The sequence below is a fragment of the Rhinopithecus bieti genome, unplaced genomic scaffold (assembly GCF_001698545.2).
Source record: "Rhinopithecus bieti isolate Rb0 unplaced genomic scaffold, ASM169854v2 scaffold_13747, whole genome shotgun sequence".
Classification (NCBI taxonomy): domain Eukaryota; kingdom Metazoa; phylum Chordata; class Mammalia; order Primates; family Cercopithecidae; genus Rhinopithecus; species Rhinopithecus bieti.
In genome coordinates, this window is record NW_016807729.1 from 554,881 (window position 1) to 577,161 (window position 22,281).

The 22,281-nt window shown below is 44.0% G+C and overlaps 1 protein-coding gene across 2 annotated transcripts in view; it reads left to right on the forward strand.

Annotated features, from left to right (window-relative positions):
* The first annotated feature begins 18,617 nt into the window (after nucleotides 1-18,617).
* ZC3H12D (zinc finger CCCH-type containing 12D) overlaps nucleotides 18,618-22,281 on the forward strand; it is a 41,838-nt gene continuing 38,174 nt past the window's right edge. The window contains exon 1 of one of the 2 annotated variants that reach the window (XM_017883662.1): nucleotides 18,618-18,846. The gene's annotated coding sequence lies outside the window, so the exon portion shown is untranslated. Of the gene's footprint in view, nucleotides 18,847-20,492; nucleotides 20,631-22,281 lie in introns of those variants that run through there. The other variant, XM_017883663.1, reaches the window with a different exon arrangement.

Below are 22,281 nucleotides of genomic sequence, written 5' to 3' on the forward strand. Positions count from 1 at the left end.
CATTTGAGTTTTGTTTATTTTTGTTTTTGCTGTTGAAACAATGCTGCTGTGGACATTGTATCTAGGAGTTATATTGCTTGATATATTGATAAAATAATGATAAATTTGTATTCTGAAGTGGCTGTACTAGTTTATACCCCTCTTGGCACTCTGAGTTACCTTTGTTTCATAGCATCTTCAACACTTGTTAAGTTCACACTTGAAAATTTGCCAACCTATTGGATGTTAAGTGGTATCTGCCTGTGACTTCCAGCAAGATTACTGTTATCTCTGTTCTTCCATGTGTAAGATGTCATTTTTTTCCTGGCTGCTTTTAAGGTTTTCTCTCTATCACTGGTTGTAAGAAGTTTGATTATGATGTGCTTGCTATAGTTTTTTTTTTTTTTTTTTTTCCCCCCATGTTTCTTCTGCTGGAGCTATTTTACCTGTGGGTTTATGGTTTTCATAGAATTTGGAAATTTGGGAACAATTTTTCTTCTATTATGTTTTTGTCTCTCTGCTCCTCTCCTGGGGCTCCGATGACTTGGATGTACGTTAGGCCCCTCAAAATTGTCTCCCTGTGTGCTGATTCTCTGTTCAGCTTTTTAAAAAGCCTTTTTCTCTCTGTGTTTCATGTTGGGTAGTTTCCACTGCTGTGTCCTCATTGTTTATTAATCTTTCCATCTAAAGTATCTAATTTCCTTTTAATTGTATCCAGGTATTTTTTTACCGCCGACATATTTTTAGTCTTTAGAAGTTCTATCTGGGTCTTTGTCTCCCATGTGTCTCCTTCACATGCTCATGCCTTCCTCTTTTTTTTTTTTTTTTTTTTTAAACATCTGGAGTGTATTGATAATAGCTTTTCAATGTACTTGCTCATTCTGTCATCTGCATCATTTCTGGTCTGTTTCTACTGATTGATTCCCACCCTGCCCATATTGGATTAACTTCCTTCATTGCATGCCTGGTAATTTCTGTTTTTAACATTGGGTGCTGGAGTTCTTTTATTTAAGTATCTTGAACTCTGGGGACATAAAGTTACTTGGAAACAATCTGATCATTTTATAGTTTGCATTTAAGCTTAATGAGACAGGACTGGGACAGCCTTTAGTTTAGGGCTAATTTGACCTACTATGAAGGTAATACCGTTTTGGATAATATTCCTGGTTACACGGTTTCTCCATTCCGTCTGTTGGGAACATGAACTATTCTGAGCCCTATTGAGCTCCGAGTTGTATCTCCTGTTCCTTACCTCACATGCATACACTGCTTGGTGTTTAGCTGAAGACTCGAAGGAAACCCAATATTCTGCCCTGCAAATCTTACCTTGGCTCCCCTAAATTCTCTACCCAGGGAGGTTCCCTTCCCTAGCCTTACTGCTATAGCCTAGAAACCCCATGTAGAAGCTTGTGCAGTTATAGGGCTTTCTTTGTTTTCCATCTCTCAGGAGTCACTGTTCTCACTGGCTGTTGTCCAACATCTGAAAAACTTCCTTGTATACATTTTATATAGGTTTTTAGTTTAAGGCGGAGAAGGTAACTCATGCCTCTGTTACTGCATTTTGACTAGAGTGGAAGTTAACTTTGTATTTCCTAAATGTTAATGAGGCTGAGCATCTTTTCCCATGTTTATTATTCATTCCTGATTGCTCTCTGTGAAAAGCTTATTTCATGTCTTTTGCCCATTTATATAGTAGATTATTATCTTTTATATTTAATAGATTGTGGATACTAAGATACTAAGGAGTGCTTTCTCTCCCCCTCTGTCTTTTGTCTTGGAAGAAAAGAAAAGATTTAAATTAATCTGTTCCTTAAAAGCTGGATAGAGCTTGCCTATAAAGTTGTCTGAACTTTGCATTTTTTGTGTGAGAAAATTTCTTAACTATTGATTAGGTTTCAAAATTATGGAATTATTAGCCTTTCTGTTTATTTAATGTTAGTCATTTTATTACATTTTCTGGGAATTTGTTTTCATTGAAGTTTTTGTTTTTTGATAGCATTGCGCATAGTTTAGCTGGTAGATTTTTACTATCCTTTTGCTTTGTTGATGAATGTCCTTATGTTTTAGTGTGTCTCATAAACAGCATATAGCTAGATGATGATGATGATTATTTTGAGACAGAGTCTCACTGTGTCGCCCAGGCTGGAGTGCAGTGGTGCAATCTCAGCTCACTGCAACCTCCACCTCCCGGGTTCAAGCGATTCTCCTGCCTTAGCCTCCTGAGCAGCTGGGACTATAGGTGCTTGCCACCAGGCTAATTTTTTTTTTTTTGAAAACAGGGTTTTCACCATATTGGCCAGGCTGGTCTTAAACTCCTGACCTTGTGATCTGCCCACCTCAGCCTCCCAAAGTGCTGGAATTACAGGCATGAACCACTGCGCCTGGCCAATTATTTTTTAATCCAATCTGAACTTTAACTGATTAGTGCATTTTTATTTGTACTGATGTATTTGGATTTATTCCTTACCACCTTATTTTGTGCTTTTTATGTTTTTTTCTTCCATTCTTTTTTTTTCGTTTGGAATAAAAAATGGTTTTTAATTCCACCCTCACCCCTCTGCCCTGTCTTCCTTGTTTTGGGGAATTGCCTTAGAATATTACATCCGTTCTTAAAAAGTGTAATGTTATATCTTTATCTTCCACTCTAATTGAGAGTCTTGGAACTATCTAAGTCACTCCTGTTGCAACTTTCGTGTTAAAATCATTCAGTATTTTAGTTATAGCTTGTGATTTTTAACCTTAAAATTAGACCTTGAGCTGGACTCAGTGGTGCACACCTGTAGTTCTGGCTGCTTGAATGACTGAGGCCGGAGGAGCCCTTGAGGCCGGGAGTTAGAGGCTGCAGTGCACTGCAATTGTGCCTGTGACTAGCCACTGCACTCCAGCCTGGGCAACACAGTGAGACACCGTCTGTTAGAAAAAAATTAGACCTTGTGATTCTTACCGTTTTTGTACAGATTACTGTTGGTTTAGATTTACTTTATATGTTAGAAGTGTGTCTTTACTCATTATTCTCGCATCTCAGACTTTTCACCTGGAATAATTTTCCTTCTTTCTGAAGCACATCCTTTGATGTTCCTCCAGTGATATCTGTTAATGGCAAACTCTTAGTTTACATTTATCAAAAATATTTTCAATTCATTCTGTACAGTTGATTTTATATGTACATAATTCTGAGTTTTTTTGTTTTTTTTTTTCCCCAGTACTTTGAAGAATTAGTCTACTGTCTTTTTACTTTTGTTACTACCGGGGAGAAATCTTTTGTCATTCCAAATGTCATTCTTTTGGATATAATGTGACTTTTCTTTCTGATTGCTTTTTTGCTGTGGTTAATTAAACTTTCAATTTTGAAATCAGTTGTAGATTGGCATGCAATCATAAGAAATAATACAGAGAGAATCTGTGTACCCTTTGCCTAGTTTCTCCCAGTGATACCATCTTGTAAGATTCTAGTATAGTATCACAACCTAGATGCTGACATGGACACAGTGGAGATACAGAAAATTTCCATCACTACCCAGACCCCTCTTGCTATCCTTTTGTAGCCACATCTACTTCCTGGCCACTTCTGTTTTCTCCTTCACCTCTGTCAACCACTGATCTGTTCGCCATTCCTATAATTATGTCATTTCAAGGATTTTATATAAGTGGAATTCTGTATTATATAGCCTTTTGGGGAGCCATTCATAATCCGGAAATACATAATCCCAAATGCTGTGATCATGAAGGTTGAAACCCTGATAATCATAATCCCAAATACGTAATTCTGGAAAGAATAATTTTAAAAGCTTTTAAAAGATATTTATTTACATTTTGTTTGTTTGTTTTGAGATGGAGTCTCACTCTGTTGCCCAGGCTGCAGTGCAGTGGCACGGTCTCAGCTCACTGCAACCTCTGCCTTCCAGATTCGAGTGTTTCTCCTGCCACAGCCTCCCATGTAGCTGGGACTACAGGTGTGCACCACCACACCCAGCTGATTTTTGTATTTTTAGTAGAGATGGGGTTTCACCGTATTGGCCAGGCTGGTCTCAAACCCCTGACTTCGGGTTATTTCCTTTTTTTTTTTTTTTTGAGACAGAGTCTCGCTCTGTCACCCAGTGATGCAATCTCGGCTCACTGCAAGCTCCGCCTCCTGGGTTCACGCCATCCTCCTGCCTTAGCCTCCCGAGTAGCTGGGACTACAGGCACCCGCCACCACGCCCTGCTAATTTTTTTTTCGTATTTTTAGTAGAGACGGGGTTTCACCGTGTTAATGAGGATGGTCTTGATCTCCTGACCTGGTGATCCTCCTGCCTCAACCTCCCAAAGTACTGGGATTACAGGCGTGAGCCACCACGCCCAGCTGGTTACTTATATTTTTAAAAGAGGATTTGAAAAATACAAACACAGGCCACTTTACACAATAAAATAGGCAACAATAACATACATATTTTTGCAAGCATAAACAGTTATCAGTTCTACTAATGACAGTCACATGGATATGACAATTATGAATGGATGAGTGGTATTTATAAAGAAATAGATCAAAAAGGGAAGTGTATCAATGCATAGCCCTATGGTTGGTAATTGTGTGTGCTCAGCTTTATAACTGCAGTCATTTGAAATACTTTAAGACCAACCAATGTCTTCCACCGGCTTCACTCAGATGCTAATCTCTGGAAACACTTGCACAGACACACTCAAAACTTTAATAAGTTTCTAGGTATTCCTTAATCCAATCAACTTGACACCTAAAATTAGGTCCCAAAGACCACCTCTTAACTTGGCACCCATACATACCTCCTTAAACCATACTTAATTTCCAAATAAAGACAATGAGAAAGTTGTAGTTGTAACATGATGCCAGTATCGTCTGACTGTGATTTTTGGGATTTTAGACATAATGGATTTTAGATTAGGCATTTTGATCTTTTGGGATTTCACCATTCAGGATTAAGGTGTTCAAGATCGTGTCTTACAGGATTATAAACCAAACCCCTTTTTGGGATTGGGTTTGTTTTGCCCCAGTCAGCCTCATTCTTCAGAGATTCTTCCAGGTTGTTGCTGTATCAATAGTTCACTTTTATTTTATTTTGTTTTATTTATTTATTTGGGACAGCGTCTCGTTTTCTTGCCCAGGCTGGAGTGCAGTGGCGCGATCTCAGCTCACTACAACCTCTGCCTCTTGGGTTCAAGCAATTCTCCTGCCTCAGCCTCCCAAGTAGCTGGGATTACAAGGGTGCACCACTATGCCTGGCTAATTTTTATATTTTTAGTGGAGATGGGGTTTCGTCATGTTGGCCAGGCTGGTCTCGAACTCCTGACCTCAGGTGATCCACTCGCCTCAGCCTCCCAAAGTGCTAGGATTACAGGTGTGAGCCACTGTGCCTGGCCAATAGTTCACTTTTATTGTTGAGCAGTATTTTATGGTATGACTATGAATATACTGTAGTTTGTTTAACCATTCACCCATTGAAGGACATCTGGGTTGTTTACAGTTTGGGACCATAATGAATAAAGCTGCTGTTAGTTTCTTTGTGAACACAGTCTTCATTTCTTCTGGATAACTGCCCAGTAGTGCAGTTGTTAGGTCATATGATAATTGCGTATTTAAAGAAACTGCTGAACTGTTTTCCAGGGTGAGTCAGACTGCTTTACATTCCCACCAAGAACATATGGGTGATCCACTTTATTCACATTCTCAGCAACATTTAGTTGTGTCTCTGTGTTTTATTTTAGGCATTCTGGTAGGTATATAGTGATAGGTATATAATTTATTCTGGTTTTAATTTTTATTTAATTGGTAATGTTGTTGAGTATCTTTTCAAGTACTCATTTTGCCATCTGCATATCCTGTTAGGTGAAATGTTACTTTATATCTAATTGGATTTTTAGTTGTTTTATTTTTGAATTTTGAGAGTTCTTGATGTATTCTACATACTAGTTCTTTGTCAGATATGCTGCTTGCAGCTGCTTCCTCCCAATGTATAGCTTGTCTTTCTTTTTCTTTTTTAAGACAGTCTCGTTCTGTCACTCAGGCTGGAGTACAGTGGTGTGATCACAGTTCACTGCAACCTCAACCTCCAGGGCTCAAGCAATCCTCCCACCTCAGCCTCTTAGTAGCTGGGAATACAAGTGCCTGCCACCACACCCAGCTGTTTTTTTTTTTTTTAATTATTAGTGGAGACGAGGTCCCTATGTTGCCCAGGCTGGTCTCAAACTCCTGGTCTCGAGCAATTCTCCTTCGTTGGCCTTCCAAAATGCTGGTATTACAGGTACGAGCCACCATGCCTAGCCTCCAACATATGGCCTATCTTTTAATCTTTTTAACAGAGTTTTGTAGAGTACAAGATTTTAATTTTTCTGCAGTTTATCAGTTTTACCTTTTATGGATCGTGCTTTTGGTGTCAAAAGTAAGAACTCCGCTGAGCGCTAGCTTCCGAAAGTTTTTCTCATACTTTTAATTTTTTTTCTAAAAATTCTCTAGTTTTACATTTAAGTCTGTGATCCACTTTGAGAATTTTTTTCTTTTTTTTTTTGCTTATGAACATTCACTTGTACTGGCACTATTTGTTGAAAAAGGTCTCTGGCTGCTTTTAAGGTTTTCCTTTGTCTTCAGTATTCTAGAATTCCACTATAATGTGTCTAGATAGGGATTTCCTTTATCTTTCTTGTTATATCCTGTGTCTGATGGCTTCATGTTTTTTATTATTCTGGAAACTTCTCTGCCATTTTCTCTTCAAATAATCTCTCTCCACATTATATCTATTATTTACTTTTGTAATCTTAGTCAGTTTTATGTAAGGCTTTCTCATTTTGTTCTTTGTATCTTATGTTTTCCAGATAGTGCATTCTGAATAATTGTTTCAGGTCTATATTCCAGGTCACCCATTCTTTTTCATATAAGCCCAGTCTCCTATTTAACCCGTCCACTGAATTTTTAATTTCAGTAATTTTTTTTAGGAGTTCTGTTTGATTCTTTCTTGAATTTGCCTTGTTATTTTTGACTTTCTGTTGTTCTTTGCTCATGTATTTCCACTCTGTTTTATTTACATAATTATATTGTGTTTTTGATAATTCCAGTATCTTAATTTCTTTTTTTTTTTTTTTGAGACGGAGTCTTGCTTTGTTGTCCAGGCTGGAGTGCAGTGGCTGGATCTCAGCTCACTGCAAGCTCCGCCTCCTGGGTTTTACGCCATTCTCCTGCCTCAGCCTCCCGAGTCGCTGGGACTACAGGCGCCCACCACCACGCCTGGCTAGTTTTTTGTATTTTTTTTTAGTAGAGACGGGGTTTTACCGTGTTAGCCAGGATGGTCTTGATCTCCTGACCTTGTGATCCGCAGGCTTGAGCCACCGCGCCCGGCCCAGTATCTTAATTTCTTAAGAATTAAAAAAGTTTTTCTGCTAACCCTTGTGCATAGTGGCTTATTTCCTTGTGTGTTTCAGATTTTTTTTTTCCCCTTAAATTGGGAGGATGTACTTTGGGACTCATAAGGTATCTAAAATGAAGATGCTTTTCTCCAGAGAGGATGCATATTTACCTTTCAAAATCCAGGTGATGCAATCACTCGAGGCTACTTTCATTTCTGGCTTGGACTTTCCATGTGCAAGCATAATGTATTTTTGAACCCTAGACCTTGATGAAAGTTAACAAAATATCAAGGAAAACGTATCTAGCATTAAGATCTCCCATCTATACCCCCATCAGTGCAGAACTCGGTAAAATGCAGGTGTTGTTTTTTTTTTGTTTGTTTTTTGAGATGGAGTCTTGCCCTGTCACCCAGGCTTGAGTGTAGTGGTGAGATCTTGGCTCATTGCAACCTCCACCTCCACCTCCCAGGTTCAAGCGATTCTCCTGCCTCAGCCTCCCCAGTAGCTGGGACTACAGGTGCCTTCCACCATGCCCAGCTAATTTTTGTATTTTTAGTAGAGACGGGGTTTTACCATATTGGCCAGGCTGGTCTTGAACTCCTGACCTTGTGATCCACCCGCCTCGGCCTCCCAAAGTTCTGGAATTACAGGCATGAGCCACCGTGTCCAGCCTTAGGTGGTTTTTTTCCCCTAGCCCAGTCTTTCTCTGATGAATTTTCTCTCGGTGAGCTCTTCTATTATAGTCTCCTGGCTTCATGTGAAGATCTTAGGCTCAGCTTCCCAGTTCTCTTTTAGGTCCAAAGCCTCGTCTGTATAAATATCCCTCATCACTGTGACCTGAAGTCCTTAGTCCCCAGCTATGCAGGCAGGGGCATCCTCGCTAGTGGCCTGCTTACCATTTTGTTAATATATTTGTGAATCATGAGGAATTTCCCTGTCTTGTAGTCTCATCAATGCATGTAAAAGTATGATTGCTGGCCAGGCGTGGTGGCTCATGCCTGTAATCGCAGCACTTTGGGAGGCCAAGGTGGACAGGTCACCTGAGATCAGGAGTTCAAGACCAGCCTGGCCACTATGGAAAAACCCTGTCTCTACTAAAAATACAAAAAATTAGCTGGGCGTGGTGGTGCATGCCTGCAATCCCAGCTACTTGGGAGGCTGAGTCAGAAGAATTTCTTGAACCCGGGAGGCGGAGGTTGCAGTGAGCCGAGATCACGCCACTGCACTTCAGCCTGGGCAACAAAAGTGAAACTCCATCTCAAAATAAATAAATAAATAAAGTATAATTGCTGTAATTTATCTAGCATGTGGATGTTGTATGGAGGAAGTGGGAGGGGGTGGTTACAATTCAGAATATCTAGTTCACCATACAGCTAAGAGCAACTGTCTCCCTGCTATTGTACGTAATTCTTAGCCATTAATAGAAAACATTTTAAATACATAAGAAACTATCACTCTGAATATAGAAAAATACGTACTGTTCATACAGAAGATTCTAAAATGTAGTCTGAAAGAATGAATGCCCAAGGGAGAAATGCTGGTTGCAGGTGATGGGGCCATGACAGGAAATAACATCCCCACACCTGAAGCTTGAATTCAGTAGATCCAGTGGGAAAATCAAAGTGGTAAAAATGTTTGAACCTATCATTTCAAGACAAAACTTTCCTTAATTGCAAATGCTGCAATTAGGTATGAGAAACTGGTTTTAACAAAGATGTGTGTACAGAAACGTAGTGTTTATCATGCATCCTTGATCAGATACAGCGCAGTCTTGGCTTCATGATACTACTACTAATCTATGGTAAAGTGGCCATGTTTCCTATTTCTTCTCTTTTGCTTCTCTAGGTTTTAGGTGAACTCTTAAAACCAGTCTCCATTTATATATTCTACTGGCTTTTGCTAACCTGTCCCTGCCAACCCCTCCCACAAAGAAAGATTGAGTGAGCTCTTGGTAGTCAGATTTTTTTTAAGTTAAAAAGCTATTTGGGGCCGGGTATGGTGGCTCACCTGTGATCCCAGCACTTTGAGAGGCCGAGGCAGGCGGATCACCTGAGGTCAGGAGTTCGAGACCAACCTGGCCAACATGGTGAACCTCTGTCTCTACTAAAAATACAAAAATTAGCAGCGAATGGTGGCAGGCACCTGTAATCCCAGCTACACGGGAGGCTGAGGCAGGAGAATTGCTTGAACCCGGGAGGCGGAGGTTGCAGTGAGCAGAGATCGTGCCAGCACTCCGGCCTGGATGCCAAGTGGAAATGCATCTCAAAAATAAAAAATGAAAAATAAAAAATAAATAACACCAAAACTATTTGGAGCCTAAAATTTCTTAGTTATTATGACCTCACTGTAAGGTTTCAGCTTAATCTTTCTTACTGGTTGAATTTTCAAAGATTTTGATTAGAACTATTAAAGGCTAAATAAAAGAAATTTTAAATACACTCAGCAATCATACTTTTACAAGTGTCTTTTAATAAATTGGTTGCTTTTTAGTTACTGAAAAATATATTTCATCTTTGTTTTCCACTCATCATAAAAACATTTAATCTTAAGTGACATTTCTTACCCATCTGGACTGAGTCACAAAGAATGCATAATAGATAGTAAAATCGAAATCACAGGAACCTTACCTTTCAGTGGCTGTTGCTATGAAACCATGTTTTGATGGGAAATTTGAGAGAACCCTGGGCTTCCTGTTATTAAATGACAGAATGTGGAGATCCCCTTCATTTTCAAAACTCTTTTTTTTTTTTTTTTTTTTTTTTTTCATGACGGAGTCTCGCTCTTGCCACCCAGGCTGGAGTGCAATGGTGTGATCTCGGTTCACCACAACCTCCGCCTCCCAGGTTCAAGTGATTCTCCTGCCTCAGTCTCCCAAGTAGCTTGGATTACAGGCACCTGCCATCATGCCCTGCTAATTTTTGTTATTTTCAGTAGAGACAGGATTTCACCATGTTGGCCAGGCTGGTCTTGAACTCCTGACCTCAAGTGATCCACCAGCCTCAACCTCCCAAAGTGCTGGGATTATAGGCATGAGCCACCACGCCCAGCCCAAAACTCTTTTTAAAACAAGTCATTTTAATTACTCTTCTGCTAATGGGAAAATCTATGGTCTTACCCTATTTTACCCACACTTGACTACTAATTAGGCTTAATTTTGCTAGGGGCACTGTCAAGAGTTGATAATTTTATGTTTTTGCCTCCTCTGCTATTCCTTGTTCATTGAATGGGCAGATGGGCAGGGTTTTGAGTGACGTTTTATGGGCAATTAAAAGTTGTATTGGCCGGACACGGTGGCTCACACCTATAATCTCAGCACTCTGGGAGGCTGAGGCACTGATCCACCTCAAGTGGATCACTTGAGGTCAGGAGTTTGAGATGAGCCTGGCCAACATGGTGAAACCTCGTCTTTACTACAAAAATTAGCCAGGTGTGGTGGTGCATGCCTATAATCCCAGCTAATTGGGAGGCTGAGGCAGGAGAATCACTTGAACACAGGAGGCGGAGGCAGCAGGGAGCTGAGATCACATCATTGCACTCCAGCCTGGGCAACAGCACAAGATTCAGTCTCAAAAATTTTTTAAAAAGTTGTATTGCTGTTATTTACTTACATGAGTAGAGTGCTAGGAAGCTGGACATACATAAAGGTTGCAAATACAGTATCATTCTAGCAAGAGAGTTTGTATAAAAAGAGAAGTTAGGCAATGCTTCTTTGCTGCTGTGAATCTAGAACAAGACCAGTGACCTCTGGCTCCCGAAAAAGAGAAAAGTTGTGTTTGCTTGGTTTGGTGGAGAGAGCTGGGGAAACCTGAGTCAGGAACGAAGGCATATGAAGGTGGTAACAAGCCAGGTGCAGAGGGAGAGCAGGGTGGTGTCTGACTATCGCCAAGGCTGGGAAGGCAATGAGTGTCAGGAAGGATGAGGAAATCGGGAAGGGGAGAGTCCCAAATGCAAAACTGAGAAGCTTGGATTTGCTTTGCCAGGCCCCCGGAAGAAAGTGGCACTGGGATAGTTGAGAAAAGTTACTCTGGGCGTTGTATGTAGGACCTTTACCATGGGTTGGCACCACATTCCTCACGTGGCATTGAACATGATTTCATTCAATACTGATTCCACACATCACCCCAAATGCAGACATACATCAAGCACGCTTCCCAGAGGAGATGATGCACATGCTGAGGACTTCTCTTCTGCTTTTGATATCCAAGTTGGTGCATTGTTAGAACATAGAATGGGCGCAAAAACAACAACGTTAAAGTCATACAGTCTTTGTTACATAATCACTCATTTGGCATCACAGAAATAATACCAGTATCTTCAGCATGACCAGGGATGGACGTGGTTTTAGTAAACCTGATAGGGTGTAAGCAGGATCAGAATGGAGCCCACAAGGTCGACTGTGGCCTGTGCTGCATTCATGGGCTGACCTGGAAGCATCTTGGGCACAGGCTCTTTGTTGGATTCATGGCATGTCTGGCATGCAGGAGAGAGTGCCTCACATACAGCAGGAAAGTAGCCTTAAAAACACTGCAATCTCAGCAGGCGGCAGTGCGCACTTTTACCTTCATGGTAAGTGATGTTTCATTGCTGCATTGATCATTTTCTACTGCCCACTCTCTAAGAACACACCAAAAACACACACTCATGGTCTTTTCCCCTGGCATATGCTTATAGGAAATAACACGACAGGCATGACCATGATACGTGTTTAATTTCTAGGTCTGTCCTAGATCTCCCTCTCACTGCACAACCCCAGCACGGGCAGGCACAGGCAACACTGCATCACCTGCAGACAGCTGCCCCATGGGCTGCCAACCCGTCCTTCAGGCCCAAGGATTCACTCCATAGCTCTTTCACTGTCTTCCCATTAGACAGCGAGAGTGTGCTTAGCTGTGAGTATATCATTATCACAACTAAGAACTCTGAGGGAAAGTGTTTGTGGGCTCAAGGGGTGTATTAGTTTCCTAGGACCGTCACAACAAACTAACACAAGCAGGGTGACTTAAGACAAGGCCGGGCATGGTGGCTCACACCTGTAATCCCAGCACTTTGGGAGACCAAGGTGGGAGGATTGCTTGAGGCCAGGAGTTCAAGACCAGCCTGAGTAACATAAAAAGACACCATGTCTACAAAAATTAAGAAATTAACCAGGTGTGGTGGTGCATGTGTGTAGTCCTAGCTACTCAGGAGGCTGAGGCAGGAGGATTGCTTGAGTTCAGGAGTTTGAGGTTACAGTGAGCTGGTTGTGCCACTGTACTTCAGCCTGGGTGGCAGAGTGAGATTCTGTTTCAAACAAAACAAAGCAAAACAAAATCTATCATCTCACAGTTCTGCAGTCTGGAAGTCTGAATCAAGCTGTCATCAGAGCCATGCTCACTCTGAAGGCTCTAGGGAAGAATCCTTCCTTGCCTCTTCCTAGCTTCTCTTCGCGTTCACTGGCTTATAGCTGTATCATCCTCATCTCTGCCTCTGTCTTCACATTGCCTTCCTCCCTGTGACTCCCTCCAAATTTCTCAGTCCTTTCTTTTAAAAAGACACCCCAGCTGGGCACAGTGGCTCACGCCTGTAATCCCAGCACTTTGGGAGGCCAAGGCAGGTGGATCACCTGAGGTCAGGAGATTGAGACCAGCCTGGCCAACATGGAGAAACCCCGTCTCTACTGAAAATACAAAAAATTAGCTGGGTGTGGCGGCAGGTGCCTGTAATCCCAGCTACTCAGGAGGCTGAGGCAGGAGAATCGCTTGAACTCGGGAGGCAGAAGTTGCAGTGAGCTGAGATCACGCCATCACACTGCAGCCTGGGGGACAAAAGCAAGACTTAGTCTTAAAAAAAAAAAAAAAAAAAGACACCTGTCATTGGGTCATTGGATTTAGGGCTCACTCTCATCCAGCATGAATACTTCTTAACTTGATTATATCTGCAAAGGTTCTATGGGACTTGAACATATCTTTTTGGGGGCACAATTTAACCATTTAACCCACTACAGGGTGTAAGGTGCTTGCAGAGCTCAAGAAAAACTACCCAGCACTTTGGCTAGAGGTTAGCAAAGATGTTGAGCAGATACTGAGTTGAGCCTTAGAGGCCAACTTTCTAAACATAGAATGTTGCAGGCATTCAAATGTGACCACTTATAAGCCCACATCATTAGCCCAGGAGTAGGTGTTTCATTTTAACATGCGATCATCACTCATTCTTTGCCTTCAACCCAAGTTTCCTCTACCTGTTTCCCATAGTGCTCATGTCTTTTCATTCAGTCTCTCTTCCTAGCAATGGGTAGCGTGTTAGTACAGGCCATCTTATAGTTCCCTAGGGGCTTTTTGTAAGAGAACTATAGCTTCCAGAAAAATGGGTCTCTATACACCAGGTACTCTTCTAAGTACTTTACAGACCCTAATTCCTGTAATTCTTACAGTATCCTTATGAGGTAGGTAAGATTATTTATTCCCATTTTACATATTAGGAAACCGAAGTACAGAGGTTAGATAATTTGCTCAAAGTTACACAGTTAATAAGTAGCAGAGCACTCTGGCTTCAAGTTCATGACACCAAACTGCCTGCCATTATAAGCTTGGATTCTTTCCCTACCAAGATATGCAAAAAAAGAAAAAAAGAAACAATAAAAAAGAGCTTAGATTATTTCTCATACTGTTTATCAAAAGAAATTCCAGGTCATGATTAAAGACCTGAATGTAAAAAATAAAACTTAGGATGGGCATTGTGGCTCATGCCTGTAATCCCAGCACTTTGGGGGGATCACTTGAGCCCAGGAGTTTGAGACCAGCCTGGGCAAGACGATGCTTCTGCAAAAATTGAAAACATTAGCTGGGTGTGGTGGTGCACCCTCCTAGTACAGTCCCAGCTACTTGGCTGGGAGGATGGCTTGAGCCCAGGAGTTCAAGGCTGCAGTGAACTGTGGTTATGACAGTGCACTCCAGCCTGAGCAACAAAGACCCTATCTCAAGACAAACGAACAAAATATATACATGAACATTAATACAAATAAAAAGAAAAAAAGTCTACAGAATAGGAAAACGGACAATGGAAGGGTGAAAAAGGAAAATTGCAATGCCAAGAAACATATAAAAAGATCCTTAAGTTCACTATGAACCAAGGAAATGAAAGCTAAAATAATCATGATATACCATTTCTCACACATTAGATTAGCAGAAAGCACTGAGATTGTCTCAATCCCAGATGTTGGCAGGATATGGAGGAATGGGGACCCCCTCCCACGCTGCTGGTGAACAAGTCATTGGAGAGCAGCTGAGCAGTTTCTAGTGGGGCCCAACCCATGCATGTCCATGTCACCACTGCAAATAGCTCTATATACTCTCTTTTAGCTCACTGGAAAAACAGGTTACGCAACCAATGATATTCAGGATGTTCACTGATGCTGTAGATAGAAGGGGACAGGCAAGCTACGGGGTCCCCTCCTGGACCCATGGATGGGCTTCCAGTCTCCAGGACAAATGTTATCTCTCTGGGCATCTGTGTCTTCCTCTGTGGTGACGGTCTGTACCCACACATCTGCCATCCACCGTCTCAGCATCTCCGGACTGCTTCCCGAAAGCACAGACCTCAGTCTCACCACAAGGGCCAGAATGGGCAGAAATAGCCTTGGGACAGATCCAATGACAATTTTAAACAAGGTAGAAGAAAGTATGTGAGGCTCACTGCCCCACTCTCTTCTCAGTGCTCTGATAGTGTCCAGAGATGTGTGGACATTGGCCCCACTGCCACAGCAAGAGGGAAGCCATGGCCTTCTCTCTCTCTCTCTTTTTTTTTTTGAGATGGAGTCTCGCTCCGTTGCCCAGGCTGGAGTGCAGTGGCATGATCTTGGCTCGCTACAACCTCTGCCTCTTAGGTTCAAGTGATTCTCTTGCCTCAGCTTCCCGAGTAGCTGGGACTACAGGCATGCATCACCATGCCCTGCTAATTGTTTTATTTTTAATAGAGGCAGGGTTTCACTCTGTTGGCCAGGCTGGTCTTGAACTCCTGACCTCATGATCCACCTGCCTCAGCCTCCCAAAGTGCTGGGATTACAGGCGTGAGCCACCGCACCTGGCCGCCATTGCCTTCTCTTACGTCTCTCAGAGGCAGAGCCTAGTTTTGGTTCAGTGATGTTGTAGCTGAACTTGTTGTTACCCCTGGAAGGCCTTACTTTTTGCTCAAGTGTGCAATAAATATCCTCAACAATGATTTCATTCTTCCAGCTTCTCAGAGTCATGGCAGCAAAATCATTTTAGCTGTGGAGGATTCAAGATGAGGTTTCTCTAAATCAGCTACTGTAAAAAGACTGTAGCATGGCTCTTAAATTGAATAATCATTTTTCTGCCCTAAATGATGTCTCCAAAATTTAAGGCAGAACTTTGGGGGCCTCCACCAAATGCTTGTTGTCTGCTAGTTGAGCCGATTCCAGAATCTCTTTTGAGAAGGAGTAGGTGCTGCCCACTGTGGCCCCTGTCCTGTGCAGGCATGCCTGCTCACCTGGGGCTGAGTACACATCAGGATTCCTAAATTTCATTGCCCAGGTTCATCTTTTCTTAAATGCACAGCCAGGTTGCTCTTAGCAATATCCTCAGAGAGTTTCCTCTTTGATCGGTTGCTATCTCACACCTGCCAAAAATGTGGCTCAGTCATCTAGTGTTTGAAAGAGATCATCCGAGGAAGCCATTGCACTATGTGTCTCTGAGTTCTGTTGCTTTACTTGGTTAGATGATCAGAGAGCAAGGCTCTTGGACAGTGATAGCTCATTTCCCCATAGAAACGCCTTCCTTTGAGTTGAGGTATGAGGTTATACCCTCAGCTTTTACTGGGGCTTATGGTGAAGAATGGGCATTTGAAGACCAACATGGCATCTTCTACAGGACTTGAGCTGAAGACATTAACTGATTTCTTACTCAATGTAAGGATTTAGATCTCTCCTTTTTTTTTTTAGACGGAGTTTCACTCTTGTTGCCTAGGCTGGAGTGCAATGGTTCAATCTTGGCTCACTGCAGCTTCCACCTCCCGGGTTCAAATGATTCTCTTGCCTCAGCCTCCCAAGTAGCTGGGATTACAGGCACCCACCACCACGCCTGGCTAATTGTTGTATTTTTAGGAGAGACAGGGTTTCTCCATGTTGACCATATTGGCCAGGCTGGTCTCGAACTCCTGACCTCAGGTGATTCACCTGCCTTGGCCTCTCAAAGTGCTGGGATTAGAGGCGTGAGCCACCACACCCGACTAGTCTCTCCTAAAATTTAACATCAGGAATGTATTTATTTCTCTTGGAAACTCTGCATCCTTTTTTATGGTTTTGGGAGCTTGGAGGCAACGTGTGGTTGTGTAAAGCATGTTTTTGAGCCTGATGGCCCCGTCCATCTTCACTCAACCACTTAATGAGTGAATGTGTGCAGGTTGGCTACCATTTCTCATCCCCAATGACTTCATCTGGAAATGGGAATAATTATTCCAATGCCATTGAGCTGTTGTGGGGATTAGGATACTTTGATGTAAACTACCATGTATATCATTGGTGCTAAACAAATAGGAGTTGTCGGCCATGTGTGGTGGCTCATGCCTGTAATCCCAGCACTTTGGGAAGCCAAGGTGGGCAGATTATGAGGTCAGGAGTTTGAGACCAGCTTGGCCAACATGTTCAAACCCTGTCTCTACTAAAAATACAAAAAGTAGCCGGGTATGGTGGCATGCACCTGTAATCCCAGCTATGTGGGAGGCTGAGACGAGGGAATTGCTTGAACCCAGGAGGCGGAGGTTGCAGTGAGCTGAGATCACACCACTGCACTCCAGACTGGGCGGCAGAGCGAGACTCCATCTCAAACAAACAACAACAACAAAAGAAAAATGGGAGCTGTTACTTGAAAATCCATTGTACCAGAAAACTTCAAAGCTAGAATTAGTGTTCTAATGCAGTGACTACTCTAATCTAGCTTTCTAGTATGATATTCTTTTTTTCTTGTAAGGATTTCTGATTGAACTTTTAAAAAATTTTTATTTATTTGTTTTTGAGACAGGATCTCACTCTGTCACGCAGGCTGGAGTGCAGTAGTGCAATCACAGCTCACTACGGCCTCAACCTCCCGGGCTCAAGCAATCCATCTCAGCCTCCAGAGTGACTGGGACCATATGTGTGTGCCACCATGCCTGGCTAATTTTTATACTTTTTGTAGAGCTGGGGTTTGGCCATATTGCCCAGGCTGGTCTTGAACTCCTGGGCTCAAGCACTCCTCCCACCTTGGCCTCCCAGAGTGCTGGGATTACAGGCATGAGACACTGCACCTGGCTTTATTTATTATTTTAATTATTCCATTCTCTATGTGTTTTAATCTACACTGCTTCCCATTTTCTTTGGGAGACAGGTGGTGAATAAATAAATAGAGCTACACATTCCAGTTACCTTGTGCCATTCTTACCTCCCTAGCACCAACACCTGGGTTCCAAACCCACCTTGGCCAACTGGTCGACTGTGTGTCCTTGAGCAAGTTGCTGCCTGAGACACGGAGGTTTTTTGGGAGGTGGGCTACCGTGTGGGTTGATTGTGTTTTTTCCTCTTCTTCTGACCCCTGATGAGCATCGGCAAATTTAGGAAATCATTTCAGAGTTCTGGGTCTGTTGCCTGTACCTGGTGAGGCTGGAGGCCAGGCAGCCTGCAGAATGCTGTGGTCAGGTGGTGTCAGACTTCTGGGTCAGACTTCCCCTGCCACAGTGGGAGAGAAGCTACCACCCACGCCCTGCAGGGCAGCAGTAGGGAGCCACAGGGCCATGTTATCTCTGACACAGGCTAGTGCCTTGGTCCCTAGTCAGAAGGACTTCGTGACTTGCTTGGAATTCCCCTTCATGAAGGCAGGGACGGAGTCCTCCCTGCACCATATCCCCATATGCACTCGTATCCCCGTAGCCATCTCTGCTCTCTCTCTTGCCCTGACACTCTTCCTCCTGCAAGCTATGTTTGTATCCAGCTGTGAGTACCGACTTTCCCCAGGAGCAGCTAGAATCTGATCATCTTCTCAGCTGGAGGCAGGAGAGCTTCTGTTCCAAGTTCCCACTTGGAACAGGGGTTCTCCCCCTTGGACTCTGAATGCTGTTCTTCTCATGGTGCCTCCCCTGGCTTTGCTGTGCAGCCAACCCCAGCCGCCCTCACGGAGACTTGCTGCCCTCACGGAGGGTTCGTTTTGCATGTGGTTGCTGAACTTTGATTCTGTGACTCATGCTGAGGCGCAAACTTTAAGTCACCCCCCCCATTTAATTGCTTTCTTCCTTTCCTTTTTTTTTTCTTAAAAAAAAAAAAACAAAACTCAAAGCATAACTACTTTTGCAGCTGAACGTGACTGTGGCGTGCAGGAAGTGGAGCATTGGCATGAAGTGGCTCCTAGTGGCTGCGTGGCGCACGCCAGCTGCCCTCCTCTGACTCCACTGGTACCTGGGGGCCTGGCCTCACTGGTGGGAGAACATTGGTGTGAAGGCTGCTGGTGACTGGGCCAGCATCCATTGTGAAGACCGGAGGGACACACCCCACTGGTGAGTGCATGTCCCCTGGCTGTCAGTCAGTGTGGCCAACACCACGCAGACTTGAGTCCAGGGGTGGAGGAGAGAGGCTGGAACCCTGGGGCAGGGGCGGGAGGAGGGCTGTTAGAGAGCAGTCCTGGGGGAGTGTGACCCTGAACAAGCTGATTTCTCACACTCTAAATTATTTTAAGTGCCAAATAAAAAAATAAGATAACCCTCTTTAATTTCATTTAGGTGAAATCCTTGGTCATTTTAGTAAAATTGTGCTTAATTTCCAGATGAGTTTTTTGGGGGAAAGATTAAACAGAGGAAGCTCTTCAGTTTCAGTAAAACCTCCTTCAGATCCGCTGTGGCCTTTGAAGATATTTACATGTTAGGAAATCAGAAAGAGTAGAACTCTCAGGCACATTTGAGCCCTGTCACCATGCTCATGAGAGCATCTTCTAGACTAGTTATCATCTATGGGAAGCCTAGTTTCCAGGCTGAATGCAGTCAGGAACTTTTGGTAGTGTCTCTTACAGAGAATGCCTCTGTGGGCTTCATGAAGGCTAATGAGGAAACTGAACTAAATCTTAGTCTGACTGCAGTGAAGACAAATTCCCTGCTTCCATAAGAAACCTCAGCTGTGGCCCCCAAGATTATGAGCTTTTCTCTAAGGCCAGGCGATGCCAATCATGGGGTGCCCATCCCTGACACATGAACAGGCTGGGGTGTGGACTACGGTAGAATTGCTCCGGGATGTGGATCAGGGCTTAAATACTTGTGTGTCCACCTTAGAGAAACCATCACAGTGCAGAAGAGCAGGGGACAAGTTTGAGAAAGCAAAAGGCCAGGCCAGCACTCTTACGTTCACAGCAGCATCACTCACAGAGGCCCAGAGGCAGAGACAACCCAAGTATCCATCGAAGGGTGAATAGATAAACATGATGTGGTGTATACATACAAAGGGATGTTATTCAGCCTTAGAAACAAGAGAAATTGGCTGGGAGTGGTGGCTCACACCTGTAATTCCAGCACTTTGTGGGGCCAGGGAGGGAGCATCCCTCGAGGCCAGGGGTTTGAGACCAGCCTGGGCAACTTAGTTAGACCCCGTCTCTAAAAAAAAAAAAAAAAAAAAACAACCCGCCAGGCATGGGGGTGTGTGCTTGTAGTTCCAGCTACTCAGGAGGCTGAGGTGGGAGGATTGCTTGAGCCCGGGAGTTTGTGTTGAAGATACAATGCTGAGCAAAATAAGCCGGTGACAAAAGGACAAATACTGTACCGTTCCACTCCTAAGAGCTGCCTAGAATCATATTTATTGAGACAGAACGTACAAAGGTGGGTGCCAGGGGCTGGGGATGGGAAATGGGAAGTTACTGTTTAATGAGCAGAGAGTTTCAGTTTTGCAGGCTGAAAAGAGATCTGGAGCTGGACGGTGGTGATGGTTGCACAGCAGTCTGAATGTGCTCCATGCTACTGATCTGTGCTCTTAAGATAGTTACAATGGTACATTTTATGTTACATATAATTTACCACAATTTAAAGAAAATTTTAAAAGTACAAATTCCCTTAAAAAAAAAAAAAAAAAAAAAGAAGGCCAGGCGAGAAACACTAGTCCCATGAACCACAGTCTTTGCCTCTCTGTGACTTCCTCAAAATCTAACTGACAGCTCCACTGAGGGCCTCTAGCTCTGAGCTGAACCAGAAACTTTTTGCTTGGCCTCTGTGGAGAAGCTCAGGGCAGGAAACTTTCTCTTCACCCTGGTGGCTGAGTTCTGGAGGCCATAATGTCGTGGATTTCTGTGGAGCTGGCAGAGGTGACCCGGGAACAGACTTGGGGGGCAGGGGCGAGGTGTTGAGTGTGCTGGTCTTGGGACTGGGGTGGCTGTGGTCTGCTCCATGGTGCCTCATGGTGGCCGGTGGCCTTTGGGTGGCACCTGAGCAGCCCTGGGCAGTGCCTTCTGGCCTCGGCGAATCGCCACCTTTGGGAGTCTGCTCTCCCCTATTTACAGTAGGGGCCTGGGTATGTCACCAAAGCCGCTCTTTGCCTCAGTTTCCTCCCCTGCACTGGGAGTAATAAGGTGGTTCCCAGGACACTGAGGTTCCCACAGATGTGATAATATACAAGGAAGCCCCCATGGGAGCTGCCACTTCTCCCCCACCCTCCTTCTCTCCTCTTTGTTTTTCTTTTCCTCAGGGCCCTTCTAGTCAGAGGCTGCAGACTAGAGCCTGGGACCCCTCCCTTGGATTGACTGATTCTAGAATGGACAGATCTGATCTGTTCCAGCCGCGGGGCCCCTGCTCTTCCAGGCTGCCCGAACCCACCCCAGGGGCCCGCTCTGACCACAGGAAGCTGCTCCTGTGACCTCCCAGGGCCTTGCGGGGCCACTTGGAGGATTTTCTAAGTGTTGTCGCTAATCATTTGGACAGCGTGTGACTTCCAGTCAGGATGGAGGAAGGAAACTGAAATGAAGTCGTTCAGACTTTCAGGTCTTCAAAATAGGAAGGAAGAAATGAGTCGCGGCTGGCAGAGCTGCAGCTTAAGACCATCATGTCCTGGGGGAAGGCTGTGGCCCCGAGACCTGGGGGGCTCCTAGGAGCAGCACCTCACCCTCACCCCTACTTCTTCCGTATTTAGAAGTTTTAAAAAGGAACCAAGTTGATTCTAAAGTCTCAAGGGAGAAAAAGCCTCTGAAGTAGATGCGGTCTTTCAGTTAGTTTGTGTGAAAACAGCTCTCCTGGCCACGCTTGCCCCTCAGTCTCCTCAGAAAACGGGCTGTGGGCTGTGGCCTGAGGGCCCCTAGGGGAGCTGCCCCCCACTTTGGCCCGGGCGGCTCTCCCTGCGCCCCCCAGGCGAAAGCCCCCAGTGTTTTCGTTTTGGAAACGTTCATGTTTCTGTCACATGGAGTGCAAGGACTTTCCTCAGAGCCGTTCCTTGGTAACAGAAGAGAAGTCACCTGACCCAGCTAACGAGATGCTGCCTGTGTCCTGACCACAACTCAAAACGACAAATTATTTTCATCACTGCCGATCATCTCCGCCATTTTACTAGCCATGCAGCCTTTACTTTCCTAGCCTCAGTTTCCTCACCAGCGGGACGGGAACACTTGTATCTACCCCATCTTCCCACCAGGGGTAACAGGAAGGCCTTGGATACAAAGGTTGAGCCACGGCCGGGAGCGTGGTTCACATCTGTAATCCCAGCACTTTGGGAGGCTGAGGCGGGTGGATCATTTGAGGTCAGGAGTTCGAGACCAGCTTGACCTACATGGTGAAACCCCATGTCTACTAAAATACAAAAATTAGTTGGGCATGATGGCATGTGCCTGTAGTTCCAGCTACTCGGGAGGCTGAGACAGGAAAATCACTTGATAATCAGGAGGCAGAGGTTGCAGTGAGCCGTGAGCCGAGGTCTCACCATTGCACTCCAGCCTAGGCAACAGAGCAAGACTCTCTCTCAAAAAAAAA